Genomic DNA, 11999 nt, shown 5'->3' with positions numbered 1-11999 from the left:
GGCGCCATCAACTTCGAGAAGTGAAGCTCCATTAGAGTTGGAAGAAACTGTTGAGAATAAACAAAACTCAGTTCATTTTCAGATTATAAATACTGTAAAACGTGTTCATTTTTTCAATAAGTGAATACACAGAGGGATGAGCGAAACAAGGGATTTGGGATTTTAACTACGGCTTTAGTCCAAACCGCAGGAAACTATTTGGGATTTTTAAAACCGGAAAATAACCCACGAGAGATTATATTAGCTTTAATTTGACTCTTATAGTTGTATTTTTGTCTCAATTTATTCTCAATTTTTTTAAAAATTAAATAATTTTGTCAATCTTTATTTTTAAACGAAATTTAATTTATTTATAAATATTATACAAATATTTTTATTAAAATTGATGTTTTTATTAAATATTTTTAACAAGATTAAATTTACTTATATTTATATTTAGTTTATTTTATAATTTTAGTTACGTTCTATTTTTCATCAATTTATTTTCAAATTTTGCAAAATTATTTTATATATTTAGATTTTAAATTTTGATCTCAAATTTTTTGTGGGGACTTATCATGAGTTTTTGTGCTTTAAACAAATTTTTAAGTCATTTGGAGTTCTTTTGAATACATTCTCGATTTTACCCTAAGTTTGAATGTATACAATGTGTGAATAATAAATAAGTTCAACAATACCAATAAGGTCAACCATTTTATAGCCCATAAAAACGAAAAAGAAAGTTTATCAAAAACCAAAAACGAAACTAACCTTCTTGATGGTGGATTGGTCGCCAGAGTAAAGTGTTACCGCTAATAAGAGAGAAAGGAGAACGTGCCTATACTCCAAAGAGTACTTGTGCACGAAATCAGTAGGTCAAAATGAAAGAAAATCATACCTAAAGTAGTTAATCAACGTGCATTTGTGTAAAATGAAAGAAATATTACATGTGTTTCGTCCAAAGATAAAAATGAATAAATTTTCACCTTCCCGCCCATATTTTTAATGAATCACTAATATATAACGTCTCTAAAGTGATATATTGATGTTTTATAGCTATTTGACGTTTGAAACTAAGGCGTTCGACGTCGTACATAAATGTCATCGGTCATTTTATCTATGTTTAGTTGGTTAGTGAGTATTTTATCTATATTTACTTGGTTTGTTTCTTTTATGATTAACTTTTAGGTATCTTTTTTCTTACTTTCTAAATAAGTTTTTCTATTACAAGTATCTTCATTGACATCAGAGTCAATGAAATGAAGGCAATAACGACATTTATGTTGCAAAATTATTATTAGAGTTAATTACTTTCACAATTTGTCATATTTCAAACATCATCGGTAATAATTGCTAAATTTATTTATTTGATTTGTTTTTAAATATATTACTGACTAACTATTATGTTAACTTATAGATATCTCATCAAGGAAGTGTATCAAATGATGAACGTAATGAAAAAAAAGAAAACTAGACATTGTTATTGAACATCTTTCTCTTTAATTTTTAGTATTGAACATTGTTATTGAACATCTTTCTTTTTAAATTTTATGTATGAACAATCAATTGTATGAATAATGTTAATATGTTGTTGAACAATTATATTATATAATATTGTTTATTTTATATAATAATATTCAATTTTAGTTTCATATTATTTGAATTTTTGTTTTGTTATTAAACCAGTTTTATCACAATAAATAATACCTAAAACAATAATCTAAAATAATCCCACATTCCAATTAGAACCTCGGTTAGTATTGGGGGCTTTTGAAACCCATACAAGTAGTGGCAGTTTTCAAAACTCCGGTTAGTTGGGACAGTTTATTAAAACATCTGCAAATATTGACACTTTGCACAAATACTCTATAAATAGTGACAGTTTGATCAAAACTCCAATAAATACCGGTGATTTTCTTAAAACCTTGAAAAATTGCACCGATTAGAGAAAAACCATCGGTAATTACTTATCGATGCAGCTCTTTTTAACGATTTTCGTAATTGCAAAAAATGTATTTTTTAATGATTAAAAACGTCGATAATATTAAAAGTAACTCCGGGTAAAATTGCATATTTTTTTAATGTCTGGTAATTCAAAAATTAAATAAATGTAAGTAGGAATATAAAATAAATATCCATGACAAAAAAGTGTAGGTTTACTATTTTTCTTTATAAAAGCATACATAGTTCAAATGAAGCACATCAGTTCCATTTATAGCATGTGCGAATGATTGGTTGCTCATATCTACATGGTCCATCTTTATGTATATACCATTCTGGAACCATATCGATATCCCTAGCTTGGTTGTATGCATCAAAATACAACAAAGGACCATTTCCCCATTGAAACGAACAAAAGAATAGTGTTCCCCCGAAAAAGTTAGGTTGAAAACTCCATTGGAAGCTTTGCTTAATAGGAAGAAGGTGGAATCCAAGATCATCATTTTTTGATTTGCAGTGAATGTTTAGATTTTCTTTTCCCTCCAAACTATTCGTAATTTTCACAGTAGTTTTTGGATATCCCCAAATACTTTTCACAGTAGTTTTTGGCCATCCCCTATTCGTAGTTTTCACATTAGTTTTTGCCCATGCCAACGTGAGCATGCACAACAATAAAACGATTTTAGTGAACACAGACATTGCAAACTGACAACTTTTTCTGCTAATGAATCTGTTATATATATATATATATATATATATATATATATATATATATATATATATATATATATATATGTATATATGTATATATGTCTGTGTGTGTTAAAAAACAATGGCCTAATGATGAAGGACACAAATGTCTTTTCACTATTGTATTTGACTTGAGTTACTAAAATATATTTATTGTAAAATTTTAATTATAGGATAACATTAATTAAAAAAATACTCTTTTAATTTTTGTGTTAATTAATCAATTAATTAATTCACATTTGGTAATAATTTGAGTTATATGAAAACACTTATTTCAAATGTTATTTTTTTATAATCTTCTCTCACCATTAATTATTTATATTCTGTTACTCTTTTAATTGTTGTGCTAAATTAATTAATTCAATTCATATAGTTAATATTCTGTGACCGTCATATCATTCATTAAAAGGGTTGGAATTGAACAACTATTATTTTGACTTTTAATTAGCACAATGATTATTAATTTTCGTTGTAGAAGACACAAAAGGTTTTTGATGTGGAAATGTTTGCAAACATATGGGAAAACTAATGAATGTAGAACAACAATTAACAGAGTAATAAAATATAAATATTTAATGGTAAGGAAATATTATAAAAGAATTTGGAATAAATGTTTTTTATAATTAGAATTATTTTTTAGGTTAAATATATGTTTTAGTCCTCATATTTGTTCCCCATTCTCAATTAGGTCCTTATATTTTTTTTTTGTCCCAATTGCATCCTAATATTTGTAAATTTGAGGCAATTAAGTCCTCTCCGTTAACTGTCCACTAACGTAGTAGGCCAATTGAGAGGGCTTAATTGTCTCAAATTTACAAATATTATGATGCAATTAGGAAAAAAAAACGGAGAGGGCTTAATTCCTCAAATTTACAAATATTAGGATGCAATTGGGACAAAAAAAAAACATGAGGACCTAATTGAGAATGAGAGAGGACTAAAACATATATTTAACCTATTTTTTATTAATTAAATGTAAATTAATTAATTAATTAATTAACCCAAAAATAAATGAGAAAAAATATCAATATTTAATTTTGAAAAAATGTTATACTATGTTTCCTTACAATTAAAATTAGTTTTAGGAATAAATTTAAATGAATTAATTAAGTAATTAAAACAAAAATAAAAAAGTAATAAAACATCAATAATTAGTGGTTTAAAAAATATTATATTATAAAAGAGATTTTTTTGGACTATATGTTTTTCCATAATTAAAATTTATTTTACCAATCAAATTTAAATGAATTAATTAATTAATTATCATAAAAATTAAAAGAGTAATAAAATATCAATAATTAATGATAAAAAAATAGTATAAAAGAAAAGAAATTTGTAATAAATATTTTCTTATAAGTAAAATTACTTTGATAAATAAAANTTAGGGAATTAATTAATTAAAAACAAAATTACAAACTAATAAAATATTAATAATTAAAAATACCTACATCACTTTAACGGAATAATTTTACCCACTAATTTTATAATTTGAATTATTCACAAATTATATTAATAGAAAAATTTATTTGTAATATATATTTTATTATTGAAAAAATTCACTATTAAATAATAAATATTATGAGAAATTTCGTAGGTAAAATTCATTAATTCATCAAATTTTTTTTATTTTCGTTAATAAAATTTTATTATTAATTCCAAAATTTTTTAGTAAATATAAAATAAATCTCAGAACATGTGATCTGCGTCTATTATTTTATTTTCTTTTACTAGGTACTTTATTTTTTCTTCTTTATTTTCCACACTTCAACTTTCACTCTTTATATGTAAAACAAAGAAAATCTGTTTGTATTTTATCAGATTTTTAAACAAAATAAATTTTTATTTAGGTTAAAGTTTCTATATATTTTTTTTTATGATTTTTTACTAGCCATTATTTTGTAACCCTTAAATATTAGGCTATAGAAATATTTGTATTAGTGTTAATTTTTTAATGGCTACAATTGTTTTCTATTATTTTAAGTTTAACTCCTAATTGTATTGCTTTTGTTCATCTTCATTCTCATGATATTTGTTCATATTGCTTTTATAGTTTTATGCTTTTATAGTTCTCTTCATCATTATTCTTATATTACATTAGGTAGTCAATTTCTTCCCATGCTATCATGGAATCAACCCAACTAGAGATTACATATTTTTACTTTTGTAATTTTGGGGTTAATTAATTAATTAATTCATTTAAATTTTATTGATAAAAATAAGGTTTAATATCTCGGTATGTCCTTATTTTCGTCCTGAATCTCAATTACGTTCCTTTCTTTTTTGAAATCTGAATTGAATCTTTTTTTTTTTGTAAAATTGAAGCAATTAGAGGCCTATCGTCAAATTTGACCAACGGCCGTTTAAATTTGGATTATGTGGCATGGTCAATTAGTTCATTAATCTCACGTGGCATTGAAAGTGAATTTTATATTAAAAAATTGGATTACAATGCGGGCAAAATCAGATTTTAGGAAGGGTAAAGTGGGAAAAAAAATTCTGTGTGTTAAGCATTTATGTCCTTCATCCAAACTTTTCTTATGTTCCATCTGCTGTGAACGAAAGGTGTGTTACATTGAACTTACAGAAAACCTTGTTTCTGTCCATGAATATCACGTCATAAGTCTTACCATCTCATACCATCTCAAGGACACTTGAAATCAAGTTATCTGATAAGCAATTTGCATAAATGATGGAACCCCTTCCTTACAATAAAAATCTTCAAATAGCTCACCGCACAACACACATAAGCATTGGTTTTCATCTGTTACAACCATAACATGCTCTTGACTTTTGTCTACTTCATTATAGATGAATTACAAATGCTGTTTCAGGACACCGGTACAAGAACATACAGGCGCTGGCATGGTTGACTCACCACAAGCCACTTGGTTTAAATAAATCTGCAGAGAAAACAATATGAAATGCAGATAATCAAATCCCTAATTCCCATATGAATCAATCTGCAGATGAATCGAATTCACTTTCCCAGATGAATCAAATCCCTAATTCCCTGATGAATCAATCTGCAGAGAAAATAGATGAGTCAAATCCCTAATTCCAATTTTAAAAAAAAAGACCCTAATCTAAAACAGCAACCAAGAACGCAATCCCCACCACCCACGAGAACGACCACTGAGATGCTGAAACAAACCCTCCCTCTTTGCACCACGAATCAAACCGACCAACGTCCTTGTGCAGTCACCGCGACCTTCTTGCACCATCGATTTGTTATCGTCGCACCTCCGCTGCGCCTCCACAAGGTCTCTGCCTCTGCTCGAAAACGCAAAATATTCTTGCTCCCAACGTTGAGTCTATTCGCGTCAAAAGAGAAAGGGAAGAAGCTTCAAGCTTCTGGAGTTTTGCGTTTAACTAGAACTTCTGGAGTTTTGCGTCTAACTAGAACGGAGAAGAAGAGATCGGAAAGAGTTTTCCCTTACTGGAACAGAGAAGAAGAGATGGGAAAGAGTTTTCCCTTAAGCCACCCAAGGGGCTAAACTTAGATTTTTGCATTTTCCCACCTTGTCCTTTCCTAAATCTGATTCAATCCAAATTTTTAAAACAAAAGGTCACGTAATCCAAATTTAAACGACCGTTTGTTAAATTTGACGGCAGACCTCTAATTGCTTCAATTTTACAAAAATAAGGATCCAATTGAGATTTTGAAAAAAAAAAGAGACGTAATTGAAATTCAAGACGAAAATAGAGACTTACCGAGATATTAAACCTAAAATAATTTTAGTTATAAAAAAATATTGATTCCAATTTTTTTTATAATAATATTTTTCTTTATAAAAGCATGCATAAGTGGAAGTATAAAATAAAGTGTAGGTGTACTATTTTTCTATGGAAAAAGTTCTTTTAACAACACTTTTTTAACAACTTTTTGACAATGCATACGTGGTTGTTTGTGATTGGTCCGTTTTAAACATTTTTTAAAACATAAATTCAAATAGACCAATAAAGTGATGACACGTATACCGTTGTCAAAAAAGTTGTCAAAATGTGTTGTCAAAATATCATCATCCTTTTTCTATATAAAAGCGTACGGAATTCAAATCAATCACATCAGTTTTATTTATAGCATTTATGATAAGATGGTTCCTCGTATCTACATGGTTCATCTTTCTTAATATACCAATGGCAGTATGTACATATATTGATATCTCCAGCTTCGCCAAAAGTACAGTGTTTTTTCAAGGAAATGAGATCCAAAACTCCATTTCAAGGTTTGGTTAATGAAAAGAAGGTGTAATCCAAGATTATCATCTTTTGCAATTTGTAATTTCGTTATTTTTTTATTTTTAGAAAACATATTAGAAAATAAAATAAAAAACATTTAAATTATTTTAAATTTTGATTCGTAACTATATAAGATTATTAAATAGAGTTATAATTAAAAAAATAAATAAGTATCCATTATATGAATAGGTTTATCATTTTTATATATAAAATCATGCATAACTGAAATGAATCGCATAAGTTCCAATTATAGCATCGGTAATCGTATCTACATGGTCCATCTTTCATAATATACCATTGGCAGAGTGCACATTTAACGAAACCCTTTTTTCAACGTATACATAAAAGTAGAACAAAGATTCATTTCCTCCATTGAAACGAACAAAAGCACAGTGTGTTCCCAAAAAGTTAGGTCCAAAACTCCATTAGAAGCTTTGGTTAATACGGAGAAGGTGGAATTCAATATCATCATCTTTTGATTTGCAATGAACGTTTAGATTTTCATTTCCCTCCAAAGTATTTGTAATCTACACAACAGTTCCTTTTACCCAACCCAATCTCACTACATTAAGAAAGTACTCAAGAAGTTCAACAATTATGAATGTTTTCTTGCTTCAACCCCTATGGACCCTAGTTTAAAGATATTACCTAATGGTGGTAAAGTAGTTTCACAACTACAATATGCAAGGGTAATAGGATGTTTAATGTATGTAATGACAAATACAGGGCCAGATATTACTTTTGCGGTAAGCAAATTAAATAGATATACTAGTAACCCTAGTCTATCACATTGGCAAGTAGCACGTCAAGTACTTGAGTATTTAAACTATTAATTACGGATTAACATATAGTGGTTATCCTTCAGTTTTGGAAGGATATTCTGATGCAAGTTGGATTACAAATGCAGAAGATCACTCTTCAACTAGTGGATGGATTTTTCTCCTTGGGGTAGGTGCAATTTCTTGGTCGTCCAAGAAACAAACTTGCATTACAAATTCCACTATGGCTTCAGAGTTTATAGCTCCAGCCTCGGCAGGAAAGGAAGCTGAATGGTTGAGGAATCTCATATTCGAAATACCATTGTGACCAAAACCAATATCACCAATAGCAATACATTGTGACAATGCTACAACATTGGCAAAGGCTTATAGTCAAGTATACAATGGAAAATCAAGACATATTAGTATGAGAAATAGTTATGTCCAAGGACTCGTCAAAGATGAAATTATTACAGTAGATTTCGTACAAACAAAGTTTAATTTGGCTTATGGATTTACTAAGGCATTGGCTAAAGATTCCATTTCCAGAATGACAATTGGNATAGGAATGGAGCCCACNATTAATCACAAGTAAGGGAATCTTAACTTAACGCTTAATATGACATTGAGTCTTAAGTTCATTAAGATTAAATCTCTTATTTGATGATTGAAAGCCCAAATGATTGAAATCTTAATTGATTTCTTGAATATATGTTTTGCTACAGAAATATGTTTACCTAAGAAATCAACCTATGTATGTGCGAAGTTTGGCCGCTTCAAGAAGTCAAGGGGGCATGACTTTGTTGCACTTATGAATAGATATGGACGCATGACCCTATTGTCTCAAGTATAACAAGAATATGTAATTTATCTTATATGTAGAGTATCTTCAAGATTTCATTATGTATTATGTTGGTTCAATCGTTTCGACACCAACAAAATACGAATTCCTGAAATGTGTATTCTACTAAGTGGAAGTTCAAGTCTATGTACACTTTCGTTGATGTGTAATATTGAAATTATTAAATTGATATTTGTGTTAAGTAATTATACAATACTCTCAAATGGTGGAGGATTATTGGAATTTAAGAGTATTAGAGGCAATTTTCAGATTCATGAAGAGTTACAATTATTCATGAAGAGTTACAACTAATGAAGAGTTACAATTATTCATGAAGAGTTACAACCATTCATGGAAAATTACAATCATTTATGAAGAAATATAACTAATCAGAATCTGGTATCTCTTGGATTTGAAATATGCCTGATCAACATCTATATAAAGGGATCCTATGCTCTATTGAAATCATAGACTTAATAAACTTTTATCTACATTTTGTCATTCACTTAACACACAAATCAATTCATGAGAATTTTATTCTTGTTTGACGTTAATACTAAGAGTGAGTATTATCATCGTATTTCTTCTTTGTATCTTAAAAACGAATTTCGTGATCCCCTTCACTCTTATAAGGGACGAAATATTGCTTTTAGGAAAGTGTGTATTCACGCCTAGAAGATTATATCAAGTCTACATTGTTGTTCATCTTGTTTCCCTAAATTCTTGGAAAATTGTTCTAACAAATGTTGTAGAGAAATTAATGCTCTGACAACTGAGACGATGATAGATCCCTAAATTGGTATGAGATACATGAGATTTTCATTTGATTAATTAAAAATGAAAGCAGAATAAAAAAACTAATCACACACTCTTCTGTAATTTCTAAAATAGATTTACATCCTTCACATCATGCACGAAACAATCACATATACCAAATTTCAGAGCAAATAACAAAACCACTAAATAATTGAAGAGATAAACCTTAAACAAAGTTGAAGCTAAAGTACGAACAATGTTAAGGAGGTAAAAAAAGTGAGGAGGGAGCACAACGGCGAGACAACGATAAGGTTGTGCGAGAACCAAGGGGCGAGGCAGCGCGAGGCAATGTGAGGCTGAATCTTGTGCGAGAACAACGACAGAGTGGTGGCGCCGGAGCGACGGAGTGGTGGCCACAGAGCGACGATGTTGTTTCAGGGTGGTTGGAGAACAATGAAAGCAAATAGAGTTTGTGCGAGAAGAGCGCGAGAAGAAGAGGAATAATGAGAAGGGTAAGTTATGAGACTATAAAATGTTATACTGCCTCGGTTCCAAGCTTACCCAAGGTAATAGAGGTATACTCCCTTCGTTCCAAACGTACCCGATGCCTAAACTGCCAGAAAATAATTAAAAATGAAATATATAATTGCAATTTTGAAAATATATTCACGTTATATGCCTCGGTTGGCGCCTAACCGAGGCAATATCCCTGTCAATCAAAAGCTGTCAATCATGATTTGCAGAGAACAACATGGTCATGATTTGTAGAGAAGAGTAGAGTTTGCAGAAGAGCATGGCTTTAGGCCTCGGTTTTTAGTGTAACCGAGGCAGTAGACCTTATTCAGAAAACATGTTAACTTATATCACGTGATTGTAGGGTGACCTGGCAATACTTTATGCCTCGGGTGCTGACTTAATCGAGGTAGTAGAGGTATTACGCTTCGGGTTCTTAAGAATCAAGGAATATAAGTTCCCTAAAACTACAAAAATGTCACCGCGGTTTTATACGCTTCGGTTTCAGTAAAACCGAGGTGTATATAACGCATTAGAAAACTTTTTTTTTACTAGTGTTACCTCGATTATTTTATATATCGGAGAAATAAGGGGTCTATTGCCTTACTTTTATTAAGAACCAAAGCCTAAAGCCTCCCAAAAATATTAAAATAAATAATATTTTCAATTATTGTATACCTCGATTCACGCCATAACTAAAGCATAAGGATTCTATGGCCTTGGTTCTCTAAACAACTGAGGCCAATAGATCTAATTCAAAAACGAGTCAACTAAAAAGTCAGATTTATAGAGAGATTTGACCTCAATTATTTATACAACGGAAACCATTGACCCATTTAGGCTTCGATTCTTTTTTAACCGGTACATATATATTTATGATAATTACAAAAATATCACTGCATCATTTTGTGTTTCGGTTGTAACGAAATTGATGTCAACTACGCGAGTTAATATCTATTTTTCTTATTAGTGCAACAAACTTCTAACTATAATATTTGAAAAAATAAAAACCAAATCAATAACTTTTTATATACAAGTCACGTGTTCATTATAATTTATCCTTAAATTATAAGGTTCTAAATAACAATGTAAAAATATATATTCGTATCTAAAATTAAAATACAATCATAACAATTGTCCTTCTAGTTTCGTCTCTCTTTTGTTATTAATGGAAAAGGCATATGTTACTAAATATCATAGTGATAGTTCACATCATCCCTATACTTAGTTAGAAGAACATCTCGAGGGTGATATACTATATTGTCAGCTAATGATATATTTTGACACAATTTTGACCCATCCGTAAATGAATTTTTAGTTATATTTTTAAAATTTTTGACATGGAATCACTCTAGTTTAAAAATTAGAGAAATTGAGACCAGGCTTCTTAGTTACCGCGTCTCTTTCATTAATTCTTTTTACTTCTTCAACTTTGAGATATTCTTTAGTCATTTTTTGCTTGTGTCAATGTTTTGTAGAAGTTGTTTATTTTTTATGATATTGTAATTTCACTTTATTGTTGATTTGTGTGGTTAATTGAACAATAAGATCTTTTACCAGACTTTTGGCGGTTAACTATAAAAAACGGTAAATCAAAAGAATAACAAATCATTTATATATATATATATATATATATATATATATATATATATATATATATATTATCAATAATAAAATAAAATACTAATAAGAGATTAAATTTTATAATACACTGAAATAAAAATTATAAAACAAATTCTTAAATAATGTATTACTATAAAATAAAAAAAGGTTTATTTACGATTCCGGATTTCCTTTTTGTTAGAGAATTTCAAAATGGTCTTCCAAATTTTATTTTTCTTAATTAGGTTCTAATTTTTAAAAAATTAATATAATTTGATCATTTTTATTACTATTATATCAATGACGTTAAAAATATTACATTTTATATATGTTTAACGTATAATACTAACAAAAATAATAAAGCAAAATCAATTTTTGAAAAATTAGACTTAATTGGGTAAAATGGAAAATTACAAGAAAAGCAAAATAACAAAGAAAAAGAAATTTACAGTGGGAGTGAAAGGAGTACTTCTCAAACTTGTCTCTCATTTAGTAAATTAAAAAATATATATTCAAACTGATATTAGATGGATTGCATATCATTGGGCTTGGCTAAAAACAAATTTCTGAAGAACATTAATCATCATGAAATTGCTTCCGTTAATTTATTCTAACGTCCT

This window comes from Vigna radiata, chromosome 4 (genome assembly GCF_000741045.1).
Source record: "Vigna radiata var. radiata cultivar VC1973A chromosome 4, Vradiata_ver6, whole genome shotgun sequence".
Classification (NCBI taxonomy): Eukaryota; Viridiplantae; Streptophyta; class Magnoliopsida; order Fabales; family Fabaceae; genus Vigna; species Vigna radiata.
Note: the sequence above shows the minus strand (reverse complement) of the source record.